Source organism: Galeopterus variegatus, unplaced genomic scaffold (assembly GCF_000696425.1).
Source record: "Galeopterus variegatus unplaced genomic scaffold, G_variegatus-3.0.2 Scaffold2911, whole genome shotgun sequence".
NCBI lineage: Eukaryota > Metazoa > Chordata > Mammalia > Dermoptera > Cynocephalidae > Galeopterus > Galeopterus variegatus.
This window is the reverse complement of record NW_007729022.1, coordinates 109,266-128,200: the sequence shown is the minus strand read 5'-3', so window position 1 is coordinate 128,200 and position 18,935 is coordinate 109,266. Positions and strand designations below refer to the sequence as shown.

The window sequence follows — 18,935 nt, the reverse complement described above, 5'->3', positions numbered from 1 at the left end:
ATTCTGTAGCTACTACTTACATAAGAAATTCAGTGCACCATAGCAATAAAACCTAAAGTTTCTCAGAAGATGGCAGAACAGGAAACCTGTTTATCTGTAGTAGTTGCAATGGTCTATAACAATTAGCATGACCTATCAAGTGTATGTTAGAATTTATGTTATTAAGAAATTGTATCAGTTATCACAACTACTATTATTCACCAATAGTATTGACCAACCACTACGAAAATATTTCAGTAGTTCCACCTACAGTTCCTGCTTGACAATGTGATAATGCATGGCTGACATGGGCATGCTAGGCTGACTCAATGAATGCTAAATTGAACCGAGTGGAATTAAATTGTTATCATCAAGGGCTATTCTTTTTAACATGCAGATGATTTTTTAACCATCTTTATTGTGATGTAATTAACATACCATAAATTTACTCATTTAAGGTGTGCAGTTCAGTGGTATTGAGAATATTCACAAGATTGTGCAACCGTGCCCACCACCTAATTCTAGAACATTCTCGATACCCCCAAAGAAGCCCCACACTCACTAGCAGTCCCTCTCCAGCCTCCCAGCCCCGGCCAACCACTCATCTACTTTCTATCGATTTACCTGTTCTGGACCTTTCCTGAAAATGGGATCACACAATACATAGGCTTTTGCATCAGCTTTTTCGCTAAACATGTTTTCAAGGTGCATCCACGTTGCAGCATGTGTCTATACTTCATTCTTTTTCCTAAATAAACTTCATTTTTTAGAGGAGTTTTAGGTTCATTGCAAAGTTGAGCATAAGGTACAGAGATTTCCCATGTACCTCTTGACCCCTTGGTGCACAGCCTCCACCTTGATCAACACCCCGTACCCGAGGGTGTGTTTGTGACAATCGATGAACCTACCTCGACACGTCACTATCATCAGAGTCCACAGTTTACATTCGGGCTCACACGTAGTGCTGTACATCCCGTGGGTTATGATGAATGTGTAAGGACATGGATCTACCATGCAATCTCATGCAGAGTCATTTCACTGCCCTAGAAATCCTCTGTGCTCCGGCTATTCTGAACGGCTTTTCCACTGAATAGAAGAGCAAGGGGTTGGCTGTAATCCTGTGCCCCCCATCACCATCGCCACACTGTGGCCCAGAGCCTTGCTTGTGGCAGGTGCTCTGTAGATATAGGAGTCTGGACACTACTGTGCCGTGATAGACCTCACCTCTGCTCTGCCTCGTCAGAACCAGTGACCGGACCGCACGTGTTACTCTACCTAAGGATACACCATAATTGCTCATGTGTTTGGGGGCTCTTGTCGTCACCGCAGCATATTAGATTAACATTTTAGGGAATAGACCAGAATTCTCAAGTCCCTTTGCCCAGTTTCCTTATCTTTGAAGTGTGATGAGCATTGAATGAGAGATGTACACAAAGTCCCTGGTTCCCCGTGAGCACTAAGTAAACACCAACTGTCACCAGGACGCGATGCTTGAGCCAGCACTCTGGGTGCTGCCACACTTGGACTCTCCCAGACCCTGGTTCCCAGGGGAGCTCATCTGGTGGCATCTTCTCCGCTGTCCAGTGCGAGAGTCCTCACACAGCCCTTCCTCCCGGGCGTGGCCTGTCGGCCGGCTCCAGGGTCAGCTGCCTGCTCCGCCATCTCTTTCCTCTTATCTGCTCTTTAAAGGCCTCAGTTTGCCAATTCTCTACTAACTGGGGGTCTGATGATACAATTGAAGTATTTTTTTAATTAACGTTCTGTTTCTCCACTTCCTTTTGATGTTTCCCCATGAACAATTTCTCAGCACTCACACAAAAGGCAGCACACAGGAAAGTAAACAGTACAGCTCTTCCAGTTAATTTTATCATTTGCTGACTAACCTTGCGATAGGATTGATGAACACGATAATTATTACACAGAATCGGGATTCTTGTTACCCCTCTCAACTGTCTAAATATTTAGATGCATGGTACCTGAGCCACACACATTTCTTTTCTCAATTGAGTTTTGTTTATGGTGGAGAGGAAAGGCCTTCCTAGAGAGCTACAGAGCATAGGATTTTCTAAACTGCGAAGGATTCTTTATAAAAGTGGGAGCGTTGCTGTCAGTAGAGGGATTTGCTGAAGGCGAATGGGAAACAGGAGGTTTCATCAGGTGGAGACAGTGTTTCAGGCATTGAGATTGGGGCTCAGGGTCTAACCACCATGGGGCTTCCCGAGCAATATTGTCCCCTTTGCCAGGAGGCTCATTAGACTGTGGAGACTGTGGTCCCAGCTTCTGCGAGTGACCACCACTTTCAGGGCAGACCCCGTGGGCCCCTGGTCTCCCTCGAGGCGAGCACGAGCACAGACTTTGGGGCTCTACCGCCTGAGTTCTGAGGCCCCGGCCCAAGGAGCTTGGAGGAAAAGAAGGAAAGGATCTGGTTCAGATGTGGCTGCCACTCCCAGAGAGGGAGGAAGGGCAAGGGACGCCAATTCTGGGGAAGTGGTAGCTTGGGCAAAATTTAGCTTAGGGTCAAGAATTTAAAAGTACCTACTTCAAAATAAAAGCAGGTTAATGATGCCACCTGCTCCGAAACTCACCTTCTCCTTCACACCCCCGTCGTCACCTGTGTTTTGCTGTTAGTGTCACAGATCTGGAAGAGATCTGCTTGCAGTTGGACACGTGGGCGGACCAGCCCCAGAAAGGCAAATATCTGCGTTAGTCGTTTAGACCTGACAGGCAGTCTCCTCTGCAGCCACAGCCTGCCCTGCCTGCCCTGCCTCGCCCCAGGAGTGCCGACCTAAACCCCTCCCGCATCAGGGAAGCTCCTTCCCTGCCATTTCACTTCCTATCCTGAGCAAGGACACCTGGGTTGACAGACCAAGAAACAGGTAATTAAGAAGTGCCAGTGAGCCTTTGTAGACTAGCTTCTCTCTAACACACGCAGCACGGAGACACGGTTGTGGGAGGGGACTTTTTTGAACCGGTGCTTACGTGGTTGAGAGAAATGCTCACATCAACCTGGCCATGCAGGAGCCATGTGACTGTCCCCATTTCTACTAGCAGCAGCATCCCACAAAACTCCCTGGCATCACAGCCAGCTTCTTCTGAATCGGAGGCAGTGCTTATGTTATTCTTAGGACCATGCTCCTTTTCCAAGTGGCCTCTCCTCTGTGGCCCTCGGAGCACTATGCAAATATTAATCAATGTTTTGAACACTGCCAAGCAGCTTCGTTATCCACCAATGATGAGACAGACGGATCTTACAACATCCATACCAACCAGGGTGAGATCGGGGTTTTTCTTTGCCCCCAAAGCTGAGCTCCGCCATGCTAGGTGGAGTCATCTGTATGGAGGCATAAAGGTCTCACTTTGGGAACACTCCTGCTCCACTCTGTCCCACCCCTAGCACCGTGACTGCAGTAAACCAACCACCCAATACCTCTCCAGTGCCCTGGGGTCCCACAGCCTCGAGGCCCCGTCGACCCTCTCGGTGGGTGCGGGTCCATAACTCACTCTCTCTGCTTCCTCCCTGCCCACCCTCCCACCCTCCCCCGCTGCTCTGACATGTCCTCCTTCCCAGAGCCATGGCCAGGCTCATCTTCCCAGACGCTGCTTGGTTAGGTCCCTCTCTGCTCAGGAATGTACAAAGGCTAGTAATTACTGACCACACCAGGTCACCGGCTTGTCTGTCTGGTTCTGAAGACCTTCCCTGTGATCTTGTCCCGCCACAAAGTCTACACCCGATGGCGTGTGGTCTCCCCCGAGCCTCTTCCCCTCCGGGCCCTTGGCCAAAGCTGCTTCCTGGGGAAAGCCTCTGCGCAACGGTGCCTGCCATTTATCCCGCGAGGCGCCGGGCAGGAGCTCTGTGCTGCCCATCACCTCCCCCCCACACAACAGGCGAGCTAAGCATTGCTCTCATTTTACAGATTGGAAACAACCTCAGAACAGCCAAGCCTTTGCTCAGGATCATGCAGGAAAGGAAACAGAGCTCCAGCCCGGCCCGTCTCCACCTAGAAGCCCACGACTCTTCACTACTGCACTGCACAGCTCCCCTGGAAGCCCGGCCTGCCTCCCTTTCTCCTGGCTCCAGTTACCAAATGCCCCCGGTGTGCAGGAAGTGTTTTAGGTAATGAGGCAGGGTCCTTGGCTTAAAAGAGTTTATAAGCCAAATAGGCGGAAAAGACATAAGCAACGAAAAGGGTGATATTAATACGAAGCAGCAAATGGCCAGCGCCGAGTGAGTGCAGAGAAAGCAACTGCTGAGGAAGAAGGCAAAGCTGTCCTTGAGGACAGACGTGTGGGGAGTGGAGTGTCAGAGCTGGCTGCAGCGGGCGGCGCGCCCCGAGCTCCCGGAGCAGACAGGTGGAGAGGCTGCGAGTGCGGTAGCGATCGGGCCCCTGCCCCTCCGAGGGTCTGCTTTTCCGCCGGGGGCAGTTTGCTGCTGCTGAGCTGTTTCCCAAGATGTAGTGTTGTCTCCCCAGCAGCGTTGAAGGCATTCTCTTACGAATACAAATGTATCCGAGGTTTTAAAATACGGTCAGTCCTCTGTATTCAACCAACCTCAGATTGAAGATGTTAAGGGAAAAATAAATAAATAATGACAATACTACAATAAAAAATACAAATTTTAAAAACACAGTATAATGACAATTTACATAGCATTTACACTGTACTAAGTATTATAAGTAATCTAGCGATGATTTAAAGCGTGCAGGAGGACGTGGGTAGGTAATTTGCAAACACTTGCCATTTTATATCAGGACTTGAGCATCTGCAGATTTGGGGATCCGCAAGGGTCCTGGAACCTGTGCCCCGTGGATACCGGGAAATAACCGCCCTTCCTGTGCAGCCAGGTCACAGTACAAACACGAAGGCTGATGTCCCCAGAGGGGTGCCAGGGGCTTCAGCAAGCCCTCAGAAGGAGCTGCAGACCCACTCAGGGCTCCTGCAAACCTGGCTGGTTGTGGAAACAAGATGTGACAGAGTGCAGTGCTTTAATCGGATGCCGTCTCGGCTGTGCTGCTCTTCCCAAGCACCTGAGACTGAGTAATTTATAAAGAACAGAAATTTATTTCTCACTTTTTTCTTTTTTTTTTTTTTGCATCTGGTCAGTGCGGGAATCCAAACCCTTGACCCTGGTGTTTATTCCTCACATGTCTGGAGGCTGGAAGTCTGAGACCAGGGTGTGGCAGGTCCCGTGCCTGCTGAGCGGAGGGCAGGGGTGCCAACTCCCTGTCCTCACATGGCGCGGGGTGGGAAGCAGCAGACTCGGCCTCGAGCCCTTTCATGAAGCGCCAACCCCCGCGCTTATGATTCAACCACCTCCTAGAGGCCCACTTCTTGTGACTGTCCCATTTGTGACCAAGTTTCAACATATATATTTGGGGACACATTCAGACTATAGCAGATGCAATTGAAAGGACAATTCAAAATATAAAACTGTTTCAGTTTTATTTGCAAAATATCAGCCTCCTTCTTCCTGTGCTGACTTGGGACCTTGGGCCAACCGTGGCTTCCCCGAGGGTCTCACACTGTCCTCATCTGCCAACCTCCTGGCATAAGATAAGTCTCCACACCACCCTCTCACTGCTGGTCTTTTGTGGTTCCCGCTTCCTGGGACCACCTCATGTCACCCCAGCCTTTCTCATCTGCCTGCCTAAGCCCAAGTCCACTTCACAGCTCAGCTAGATGGCACTGTCCCTCGGAAGCCCGCCCTGACCTCCGGAGACTGGTGTAGGGGCTTCTTGTACATGTCCAAGGCAGCTCGTAACACCTCTGAGAGCCATCTTTCTCTCCAGCAGGCTGCGTGCCATAGTATACAGGACACCTAAACCAGGCCTTTTCCCTGGTGGACCTTGGGACTCTATGGAGCAGCAGGGGTGTGGCAGGAGAGGCTCCCAGTCCGAGTTATCGTGCCCTCTGGAGCCCTCTGGAACCCTCTGGAGCCTCCCTTATCTGTGGCGTGGTGGCTTACACAAAAGTAAGCCACCCAAACTATCAAGTTGTATGTACTCCACTCGGCTCATTAATAATAGAGACGTGAGTTCACAATCCAGTAACCACTAATCAATGAAGCTGGACCAGACGAGTCCCTTAACTACAAAATGCACAAAGAGCTCGTTGAAAGGTCAAAACACACAGGAGGAAGGCTTGAGTGATTCATAAAGTTCACGCTGCACCTGCCCATCCCTCGAGTCTCTCAAGCTGCACCTCAGCACTTAGAGAACAAGGCCGGGAGCCCCGAGGGATGTTCCATCAGGTCGGGGCACCACGCTCACTGCGTGGCTGCAGTGTCTTTTCCTACCGCCGCCCACTGTGACACCACGAGTGGTCAGAGTGAGAATCGGAAGTTAGAGTTGGCAATTACCTTCTCAGGGAAGTACGCTTTCCCATCTGTTTTCTGTAATAAAGTGAGTGGCTTCAAAGTGTTTAGAGAGCTCACATAAAAGCCCTCTAACGATTGGGAGTGGCTGAGGGACTGGAGATGGGATCTGCCTTCCCTGCGGGCTTCCAGTGCACTCTTAATTATACGTCATGCTTTGCTGGTGATCTTATCAATCTCCTGTATTTCCACCCACAGGCCGACTCCCACCTCAACCCATCCTTTATGTCTTTAGAGGAAAAGAAGATTGCCTGCATTGGCAGTGCCCAGGAGCTGCCCACTCCTGGATGTTCCAGAGAAGGAAGCCCCAGTCTGAACAGCTGCGGGGCAAGACTTGTGCTGTTTCAGAAGACACATTCTCTTTTATGCCCACAGACAAAAGTTAGCGACTTTCCACTGAAAACCAGGTAGGTAATAAATCAATTAATCTACCTGAGGATCTGTGTTTATTCAGTGCCTACACTGCACTCTGGTTTGAAGATCTGGGATCTCAGCTGTCACTGTCTGAGAAGGATCGAGCGTCATGAGAGTTAAATCTCCTCTGGTGCTCTCTGCCCTTCCACCCGCACTGATGGGCCGTCACAACGATGTGTCTGTTCTAGGCTATCTGGCCGAATGTGGAGAAGACCTGTGGGTCATTACAGCAGGTAACTCAGCACTTTCACATGCTAGTGCTGGAGTATGCAGGACTGCAGCCGTGTTGGGACCTAAGGCAGCATGGGCTTTAGAAAAAAAAAGAGTTCTTTTCTTAGCATGCATTTCTACGAGTTTCCTCTTTTCCCATGGCTATTTGATATTTCGAGCCTGGGTTACAGGATGAGATGACATTATTTACCTAAATGTAAAGTTGTTTTGCAGTCAGTCTGGAGCTGCAGACTTGCCATGAGGCACGTACTATCCAGGCCCTGAGAAACCAAGGACGACATCCATAAACCTATGCTGATCCCCCCCCCCCAAGTAGGTCAGGATCCAGCAGGACTCTAAGATAACGTCGAGGACAGAACAGAAGCCAGACGCAGCACGGGTGAGAATTTGCACCCGGCCCCTACATGACCCCCTCCTTCCTGCTTTTTGCTTCCCAAGTTCCATTTCCTCAGCCCCTCTTTAAAAACCCCTCAGTAAAGCTGAGTATTTGAGATAATTTTACTCTGATCATTCTCTTTCAGGTTTACTGGAGAGGTGGGTTAGCCTAACATCCCTCCTCAGGTCACTGGTGTTCCAGAGTAAAAGCTGACTTCATTTTCACCAACATTTGATTTGGGGTCATTTGTTTTTGTTTGGGGTGGGCAGCCGGACTGGGGTTCAGTAACAGTAGGAACTCATTAAATGCTTGGCAAGCGAATAAATGGAATAATGGCTAAATCATTGAATGGTGTGGACTCAATTGACCGGACTGGCAAATCCCCACCAGGGAAGAGTGTCTGAGGGCAGCAGCTCCCTGTTTCAACCCTCCCTAGTACTAAAAATCATGAAAACAGAAGATTGCTGCACAGCTTTCTGAAGCAGTCCTAAGTCTATACATTATCTAATGCAATTTAATCCTCACAACAAGATACGTCCTTTCCTTGGTTCTGTAGGTGAGAAAACTGAGTATCAGGGAAGGTAAGTAACTGAGCTGAGTCTGAACAACCACTAATGAGAAGGATCTCAGAGCAGAGTCTGACCTCAGAATCTGTATGTCTCACATGTTAACATGAAAATAAATGTCCTGGGCTAGTCTGGGCCCGACAACCTGCATTTTGAACCACCTTGAGAGTGAACCCATGCTGGTGGCTGACAGCCCTTACTTCAAGAAGCAAAGCACGATTTCACCTCTGGTTCCTCCCCAATCCGTCTTCTAGGACATCTCCCACAACTTTTGTAATTATGTGAATGAATCCATGTTTTCATTTTTCTGATTCAGTTTGTATTAGGATTCTCCAAAGAAGCAGAACCATTAAGACATACACACACACATACATAGAAAGGGGGGCAGGAAGAGAGAGAGAAAAATAGATTTTAAGGCACTGGTTCAAGTGATTTTGGGAGCTGGCAAGGCTGGAATCCATTGGGCAGGTCGGCGGCCTGGAGATTTGGGTGAGAGTTGCTATTTCAGTCTTGAGTCCAAAGGCCACGTGGAGGCAGAATTCCTTCTTCTTCAAGAAACTCAGTCCCAGTGAAGGCTCTTGAGCCCCCAGCTGATCAGATGAGGCCACCACACTGTGGAAGGTGGCTTCTTCACTCGAGTCCACTCATCAGAATGCTAATCTCATCTGCAAAATACCTTCATGGCAACATCCAGACTGGAGTTACACCAAATGACCTGTCACCACAGCCCAGACAAGCTGACACATAAAATTAACACCACACACTTCAAACGTGCAGACACATGTTACAATCTTTCCCTCTCTGCTGCTGTGTCTTCGCTTTGAGCCACCGTCTCTGCCTTTGACACAGCTCTTGCGGGTGACGTTTTCTTCCTGTGGTTCCTTCTCATGTGCCCAGCGTCCCACCATACACTTCTCCAATGCCAGCTACCACAAAAGCTCTAACTGTTCCCCAACAGCCAGAAAAACCTCCCACCACCTGAACACTTCCCTCACGAACGCACAAAGCCTCCCTCCTACCTAGAGCAGTGGTTCTCAAACGTGTTGGTCTCAGGACCAATTTACACACTTAAAAATTATCCAGGCCCCAGAGAGCTTTTGTTTATGTGGGTCATTCCTATCAATACCTATTGTATCAGGAGTTAAAAGTGAGGATTTTCCAAAATATTTATTAATTCATTCAAAAATAATAATAATGAATTCATTATGGATTAACATAAATGACATATATTTATGAAAAATAATATTTTTCTTTTTCTTTTTTTTGTTTTGGCAGCTGGCCAGTACAGGGATCTGAACCCTTGACCTTGGTGTTATCAGCACCACACTCTAACCAAGTGAGCTAACTGGCCAGCCTAACCATATTTTTCAAAACAAAAATATTGGGTGAGAAAAGTACAAAAAGCACATTTTCACAAATAGTTTTAATGTGTGGCTGAACAGAAGAAAGTTGGACTCATCTACTTCTGCGTTCAGTCTATTGTGATATGTTACTTTAGTTGAGTCCAGAGGGTAAAATATTTCAACAGTCTTCAGATAATTATGAGTATTATTCTTTGATAACATACTAAAGGCTAACTGCAACTAGGAACCTGAAATCATATCAATGAGCTTTTCATACTCTCTTACATTAAAATTCACAGGCCTATCTTGCACTTTGAAAGGACCTTATACTCATGCGTGATTTTCTAAGACCATGCAAGGGTCATTTTGAAAGTTCTGAATCACTGGGTTATGCAGATCTTCCAAATGTTGACACTTTACATAGAATATTTTAAAAATCACGTATGTTAACATTACCACTGATCTCATCAAAAAAGTCTTTAAGTATTGGGAAACTGTCAAGCTCCCAGTGGTGAATACAAATTTTCCAAAACTCTAATTTTCACATAAAACCTCAAATGTTTTCCTTGCCAAGAAATACTATCAGATATTTTTCTTGAAGAGACAGACTCACTTCATTCATTTTCTGGAAAATGCTAAGTCCCCAAGTCTGGATCCCTATAGTTACTGTGTTATTTGCTCTTTCAAGGAGAATGGGTGTTCTACAGGAAAGGGGGTGATGCATCGCACCTGGGACAGTCCCTGAGGCAGTCCTCTGTCACTTGGTTGCTCAGTGGGAGTGCTTTATATGCACTTCTGTTTCATCGCATGGAAAACTGAACAGATGTGCACGCCATAGGTGAAATTTAATAGAGTTGGTCATTTTTGCTGCTTCACATTCTTAGGTGAAACAAGCAATGTGTTTCATGGCAATTGCTTCGTGGAGAAGAATCCAGTGGCCACGGGTACGTTGGAGCCACCGCCTTAGTTCACTCTGAGGCTACTGCTGCTCTCGCACGTGAGTGCAAATGTCAGTCAACATGGCGGGAAAGGCAAATAACATTACTAGTTTTATTATGAATACAGTTTTATATTCAGCTCTACATTTACGTTCAGCAGTATTTTGAAAATTGTTTTGACCTTGCAGATCCCTGTAAGGACATTAGGGATCCCCGGGAATCCATGGACCACACTTTGAGAACCACTGGCTGGAGCACTTGGCTAAGCCTCCCTACCCTTCACAACCCCTCTCTGTCCATTTCTGTGCTACCCCTCACTGTAACCTGAGCATTTGACTCATCACATTGCATTTAATAAAAAACAAAGAAAACAAAACTTTGATGTCAGCAAGACCTGTACTATTTACACTAGCTCTATTACCATCTGTGTAGCCTAGTGAAAATTAGCAAACCTTTATCAACTTCAGTTTTTTTCACTAATAAAATAGGGGTCAATATACTTATCAGGCAGCTGTGAAGATTAAATAATGTATGTAAAGAGCTTATCGTTAATAAAATACTAGTCTCCTTCCCTTCTCCCCCACTCTGGATGAAAGCAACTCTGTGATTCTGTAAAAGCTCTGTCATGCCATAATTAAGCTTTAATCATGTTCATTAGCCCTTGGAGTGAATTCCCAGTACTCCAAAACTACACTTAAAACCACCTCCTTCTCTAAAGGTCAGCTGACTCCAATCTCTCCCTTCTTTGAACTCTTAAGGCAAGTATTTTCTGAATTATTCATTTTTAAGTTGGTCATATACTTGTTCTTTATTTCACAAGTATATTTTCTATCTACAACTAAAATCTAAGCTTCCAGAAGGTAAATTATTTTAAAAATTGTGCAAATCCTCTATATTAGTGATCTATCATGCATAAACAGATTACTCCAAAACACAGTGGCTTAAAAAAAGCAATGGTCGTATATTATCTCCCATTTTTTCTGTGGGTCAGGCGGGCAAAGAGAGTGTGGCACCAATGCTTGTCCCTGACCCATTATGGCTGGGGTTGGAATCACCCAAAGGCTTTTCCACTGCCAGGTCTGTCCGTGGATGCTGGTGTCAGCCGGGGGCCTTGCTGGGCTGTTGGCCAGGACACATGGCCTTCCTCCTGTGGCCTGGGCTTCCTCACAACACAGTGGCTGGTTCCTACAGCAAGGGTCCTGAGGGAGAGAGAGAGCCAGGTGGTTTTCTTCTTTTGATGAGCTAGCCTCCAAAATCTCACAGCCTCACTTCCACCAAAAATCACTGGTCAGGATAGTAACAAGACCCAACAAGGACCCAAGAGGAAGAAACAGTGACCTCACCTACAGGGGGAGGAATGTCAGTTCCATAGTAAGAAGAGTATATGGGATGAGCTAAATAAATAGATACAGCCCTCTCAGAAATCCCATCTGCCACACCCCTCTGGAAACACCCACTAAATGGATGCAAGCACACGTGAATGGATGGATGGATGGATGGATGGATGGATGGATGGATGGATGGATGGATGGATGGAAGGATGGATAGATGAATGGACTGGTGGATGAATGGATGGATGGATGGATGGACAGATAGATGAATGGATGGACTGATGGATGGATGGATGGATGGATGGACAGATGGATGAATGGATGGACTGATGGATGGATGGATGGATAGAAGGATGGATTAGATGAATGGACTGATGGATGAATGGATGGATGGATGGATGGACAGATAGATGAACGGATGGACTGATGGATGGATGGATGGATGGATGGATGGATGGATGGATGGATGGATAGGAGGATGGATAGATGAATGGACTGATGGATGAATGGATGGATGAATGGATGGACAGATGGATGAATGGATGGACTGATGGATGGAAGGATGGATTAGATGAATGGATGGATGGACAGATGGATGAATGGATGGACTGATGGATCAATGGATGGATAGGAGGATGGATAGATGAATGGACTGATGGATGAATGAATGGATGGATGGATGGATGGACAGATGGATGAATGGATGGACTGATCAATGGATAGATGGATAGGAGGATGGATTAGATGAATGGACTGATGGATGAACGGATGGATGGATGGATGGATTGATGGATGGATAGATAGAAGGATGATGGATGGATGGATGGAAGGATGGATGGAAGGATAGATGGAAGGATGGACATCATTTTGAAGAGTTTTCTTAACTGTAAACAGGCTGAGTTGTAGCCTACGTTATCACACTGAATTGTGTTCTCTGCTTTACTCAACTCATTGTCCCCCACCAAATGGTAAATTCCTCAAAGGTAGAAAGTGATCCTCAGAGTTTAGCGCAGGTCCTGATAGGCGATAGAAGCTCAACAATTGACAGTTTGAGTTAATGAAGAATGAATAAATGAAAGAATGAAGAATCTTCCTGCTGCTTTGAACTCTTAGATTTGATGATGTGGGGATTCTCGTTTGAGGCTCTTCATCTGCCTGAGAGCCACAGCACCAGCCAGGGTGGGAGCAAAACAGGAGTTGATTCACTCTGCACCGTTATCTCCTCAAACCGGAGCCCTCCTTGCCCGAAGGGGAAAAGAAAGCAGTCTTTCAAGAAGCTCATTCTTAGCACTTTTCGTAAATTCAAAAGGATGCACCAGAATGTTCTGTTTCAAATGAAACAAGAAAAGTTACTATACTGAAAAGCAATTTTAGCTATTTTTTTCCTTTTACACACCATGGAACTTCTGCCCTTTTAAAAGAAATAATTCAGTTAAGTCTCTATTGTACATTTCCTTTGAAATCAGAATGAAGCAAACAGACATTTATATATGTTTTAACGTCAATGCTGGGTCAGAAAGAAGATCTTTCTGTGTTTGAAAATTAAACTTAGTTTTTTAAAATAGTTGGTGGAGAATAAGAGATAAATCCAGCAAGAAATCTGGAGGCTTAGAAAAGTCTTTTTAAACTACTCCAATATTGTGAAAATTAAGACTTTCCAAATCAGACGTGAATTGGGAATCCTACCAAATTATTCTCTTGATATTTCTATGTGACATCATAATTATCTTAAAATGAATAGGCTTTTCTCTCTACACACTCTTCTTGCTTTCCATTTCCACAGCAGCATGTGTGACGCCAGAATGTTTCAAGCGGTAACTCGGGGCTTACCTTCCTCTAGCGTCCAGTCTGCGGCCTGGACTTTGATCTCTAAAGCTGGCCCTTCCACCAGCCACTGACTGAAGAGCTTTTGGAATTATCCTAACTGGCATTTTTAATGTTTCATCTTTGAAATGTTTAAAAATATTAGTTGTAATTTAATTTTCAAATATGTAATATGGTTGGACACTACCAGCTAATTTTCCAGTTCTTCAACAGGTGACAATGGCTAATAGTTTTGAGTCTCTGGTAGAAACTGCCACACAGTGTCCCAGGCAAAACTCACTGAGTTCATCTGTAACCTAAAGGGCAAACAATCCTAATAAGTTAAACTTACAAAAGAATGAAAGAAAAAGAAAGGAAGGAAGGGAGGAAGGGACAGTGGGGGGGGGAGAGAAGAAAGAAAGAGAGGAAGGAAGGAAGGAAGGAAGGAAGGAAGGAAGGAAGGAAGGAAGGAAGGAAGGAACAAGACTATTGGGGCTAAATTTTCCAGACAATTACCTCACCTCCACTGCCTGTGTTATGTACTCGTTGTTACTTGCAGCCATAACTTTAAGCATTTTGGAATATTATTGACACCTGTCCTAATGAAAAAAGCCTTTAGCAATACCTAAGAAAGTTTGATCTTCTATTGAATGCCAATTCGCAAGTGCAGATTCTTCAGAATTACTTCTTACCTTGAAGAGTTTCAGTCAACACACAAAACTACCATCTTTGAAGTACAACCCACCCCTCATCTGTAGGGGATGTGTTCTGAGACCCCCAGATAGTACCAAACCCTGTGTAGATTGTTTTTTCCTATACAGACATATTCATTGTAAAGTTTGATTTATACATTAGGCACATTAAAAGATTAACAGCGGGCCAGCCCGTGGCTCACTCGGGAGAGTGTGTGCTGATAACACCAAGGCCATGGGTTCGGATCCCTATATAGGGATGGCTGGTTTGCCCACTTCAGAGACTGTGGTGCTGACAACACCAAGTCAAGGGTTAAGATCCCCTTACCAGTCATCTTAAAAAAAAAAAGAAGATTAACAATAACTAATAATAAAATAGAATAATTATAACAATATACTGTAATAGAAGTTATGTGGACATGGTCTATTGATTTCTATCTCTCAAAATATCTTACTGCACTCTCCTTGCATATTCTTGCATAACAATCAACCATGGGTAATTGAAACCATGGAAAGCAAAACCACGGATAAGGGAGGAATACCATGATGTACGCTACTTTGAATATAGTCCTTAAAATTCACACCCCACCCAAATTTTTTCCCACTCTCTCAACTCGTCTAAGACCTTGCTCACAATTGAAACCTTTGAAAGAAGAATTACATTTGCAAAATGTTTGCATGTACCTAATTTTCAGTGTACCTGCACTAGGCACATTAACATTAGTGAAGTTAAAGCAAGTTCTGTGCTGCATTTCTCCCGAAAGCCTATTTTGCTCATTTTCACTACTCACAGCACACTGATTACTCAGGAACATCTCAGAAAGAATATCGTTTTATTAGTAACCAAGAAGAGATTACATATGTCTAAGCTGTAAGGAATCCGATGTAAAAAAGACAATGTCAGTGGATATTTATATGATCTTTTGATGAAAAAAGCCTATTTTTAACGCACAAAAGCAAAGAGAGAAACCATAAATAAAACAGTAACAGATTTTATACCTAAAAGTGTAAAATCTCTAGATGTCAAAATCTCAATTAAAAAAATTAAAAGAAAATTAAAAATTGAAAGAAAATACTTGCATTATATGTGAAAAACAAAGCGTTATTTATAACATACTTGGCTATTTTAGAAATGAATAAGTAAAAGATAACCCCCATGGTAAAAATGAGAAAGGGGTAGTAATTGCCAATTCATTAAAAATATATAACAAACATATCAAATAATATTCAACTTTTCTAGAATATAAAGTATATATGAGAAAAATGAGAAGCCAGATTTGTCACTAAAAAATTTGTATTTACTTGTTTTTTACTATGTTTTAATAGAGCCCTGTTTTGGGTAAGAGTCTGATAAACCAAATGCTCTCAAACACAAGCAAATGGGGGCCGGCCCGGTGGCACACTGCTACAGTGCGCCGCTTGGGAGTGCAGCGGCGCTCCCGCCAAGGGTTCAGATCCCACATACAGACCGGTTCCCACTCACTGGCTGAGCGAGGTGTGGGCACAGCACCGAGGGTTGCGATCCCGTTGCCGGTTCCGGTCCGGTGCAGGCGTGACACTGAGGGTTGCGATCCGATGCCGGACACGAAAAAAGACAAAAAGGAAAAAAAAAAAAAAAAAAAAAAAACACAAGCAAATGGAATGTAAACTTATAAAACCTTTCTGGAAAAAGTTTTGTCAATATTTACCAAGAGGCTTAAAGATCTCAAATGCTTTAACCTATTTATTTCATTTCTTTGAATCTCAGGAAATCACCAAAAATGTGCAAAATTTTGGATATAAGGATATTTATTATAACGTTACTAATAACCATGAAATAGTGGGTCCTAAATGGTTCAGAACAGAAGGGAGAAATAAGTTGGTTTTATTCCCATTTGATAGAAAACTTCATATTTGAAAAATATTTATTGACCTTGGAAAGTGTTCATGCCAATGTTAAGAGAAAAAAGCAAGATATGAGCACCATAAATAATAATGATTTCCCCAGGAATGTAGGTCAAAATTTACTTGTGTATCTGTATTTATTAAAAGTTCCACTCTCTAGTATTCTAGTGTATAATCCTTCCCTTCCATTGAGAACTACCAATATTCTGCATTATCCCAATTGCTTAAAATCAATCAAGTTATAATCAGTTAAAAATCATCTGTGTTCTCTATTAAAACCCAGCTCATCACTTAAGACGTAGTTGGAATACTATCTGCTCAACTGAAGCTTCCCTCACTCCAGCCTGTTGTAATTTCTTTGTGCTCCTTCATTTTCTCTCCATTCTGCTTTATATCTCTCACCTGCGTTGATACTTACACATCTCCCATCTTGTCTCTTAACTGATTTCAGGTGTAAGCTCACAATCTCAGGGTGCAATGTTGCGGCACAATAATTAGTTGGTGCTCAGAAAACATGCAATTCAAATTCCTGATGTTAACTTACACTATAGACTACAAGTTCCTGAGGCTCTAAATGTACATACCTCTCCTAGCACAGGTCTAATGCAGGAAAGGATACACACTTGGCCGTCTCTCTGAGTCAGAATCCACCAGCATGCTAAGCACTTACCTGTGCTTCACCTGATCCAGTGTGGAGGGCATGGCGGGAAACTTGGACTTGTATAAAGACGCATTTTGTTATTCATAACATACCCGCTGCTACTAACCACGAAGGCCTGTCCCTGTGCATGTTCTCTGCGCCATGTGTCTGCAGCTTGGGCGGTTCCTCCTGCCAGCCCCCCACTTCAATCATGTGTCACTGAAGGCCTGGCCTCGCAGGCCACCTCCTCACACAGCATTCTCTGCCTGCTCTCCGCTGGCTCTGTAGCAGTAATACAGTCTTCCTGATGTTAAAGCAAACTCATATCTTCAAAACAAAACAAAAATGAGACAGAGTTTGTAGTTGGGTAGTTATTCGACTTTTCCTATAAACTAGGATAATTTACTTGTTTGTCTGCAAACACATATGCTTTTCTATGCATTACTACAATTTGTGTACATGATCTACTTCTTCCAGATTGTAACATCCTTGAGAGCAGAATCTGTCTCCATTTATCTGGTACTCTCTACCAGAGTAGCCGGTACACTGTGGCTGTCGACAGGTGTTTTTCAGTATCTAATGAAGAGTTAGAGCACAGCAGTGTAACACCAAGATCACGAGTTCAGATCCCCATACTGGCCAGCTGCCAAAAAAAAAAAAAAAAAACCCAAAACAAACAAACAAAAATCTAATGAAGGGTTTATTCAGGCAGAATTTAACAAAATTCAATTATTCTTTTTTCTGTTTACATGGAAATTTAATTTTAGCATATTAGAACCATTTCACTTTTAAACCTAAAATAACATGCTTTGAAATAAGGAAATCAATATAAAATAATATCAATTATTTTATCAACATAAACACCTGCTAGGACCTTTGTCACATGCTCTGTCCATTGGCCTTCCAGCCACCAGCAGAGGAAACAGGCTCAAAGGCAGGTCCTAGGTCGAGGTCGCCGGCTGTCAGCTCACAGAGCCCAGACTTGGAGCTCTTAGGAGTCACACTCTCGCTGCTGTCATGAGCAACCTCGGAGCTGTCGCCCCTAAGTAGATCTTATTTAGCATTTTTAATCTTATTCTTTTTGATTTCTTAGAATGTATAAATTTGAAGAATGTATGTGTCTCACACTGGAGGGTGTGCCACCACAGCATGGGGCCAGTGGTGTGCAGCATTTGTGGCTGGAAGTCATTTCACTCTCCTGAGAGAAACCTAACACTGATGTGGAGAGTCTCCCTAACCATGGAGGCATGCCCACGGGAGAGGCACGGCACACATGCTAATCTGACCATTTGGGGGCCCAGTGCGTCGTGCTGCTCTCACGTAAGCAAAGCTAACATCCCAGATGTTACCGAGAGATCCTTCCAACAGCCAAGCCCAAGGCAGAGACCGTTTCAACGTGCATCCTAGATGAGGGCAGACACAGAGCGTGTCTTATTCTTTAGAATTTAGTTTAGAACTGCAGGAGAGGTTGGTCTAATTCGTAAGGAGGTTAAAACAAACAAACAAACATACAGAAAAGAGCCTTAGGAAAACAAGCGGGAGAAAGAGCCTTGGATTTAGAATCTGAAGCCCCGGCTTTGAGTCAGGCTGAGTTCTTGTTAGCATGTAGCATAATGCCTGGCACAGAGAGACCTAATGAATACTTACGCACGAATGAATGAATTTTGATCACATCACTTAACCCTTTTTACACCCAGTGTCCACATCTACAAGACAAAATGATTCAACCAGACAATAGTCACGATTGTGAAAATGTCCTGATTTAGAGATGCCTATTTTTTTGCTAGTTGCCTACTTTCACACACAATTGAAGCTAATTATAATAAAGCCTCACCAATTTAGAATTATAGGAGTAAGGCCTATCTAATTCATTAAATATCTGAATGATAACATATTTCAAGAGAAATACAATTTTATTATTTATTTATTTATTTTTTTGTCTTTTATCTTTTTCCGTGTCCGGCAACGGATCACAACCCTCAGTGTTGCCCCCGCACCGGACCGGGGACGGCAACGGGATTGCAACCCTTGGTGTTGCACCCGTGCCTCGCTCAGCCAGTGAGCGGGAACCAGTCTGTATGTGGGATCCGAACCCTCGGGCGGGAGCGCCGCCGCGCTTCCCAAGCAGCGCACTATCCAGTGCGCCACCGGGCTGGCCCTACAATTTTATTTTTTAATTCAATATGAAGTATGAAGAGGTAAGGGAATACAAGTAGAGTGAGTGACATAGAAGGATGTGTGCGCTTACATTTATGACCAACAAACCCACATGTCAACACACCCTGACAACAAGGCTCGGCTCTGAACCTGGATGCTGACGCTTTCAGGGCAGCTCCTTTGCGTCATTTTGTTTTGCTACTTATTTCTG

The 18,935-nt window shown here is 44.5% G+C and overlaps 1 non-coding gene across 1 annotated transcript; it reads right to left on the bottom strand.

Annotated features, from left to right (window-relative positions):
* Positions 1 to 9,212: 9,212 nt before the first annotated feature.
* TRNAI-GAU lies at positions 9,213 to 9,287 on the bottom strand. The gene has a single exon. It is a non-coding gene; the product is annotated as a tRNA-Ile (tRNA).
* Between the last annotated feature and the right edge of the window lie 9,648 nt (positions 9,288 to 18,935).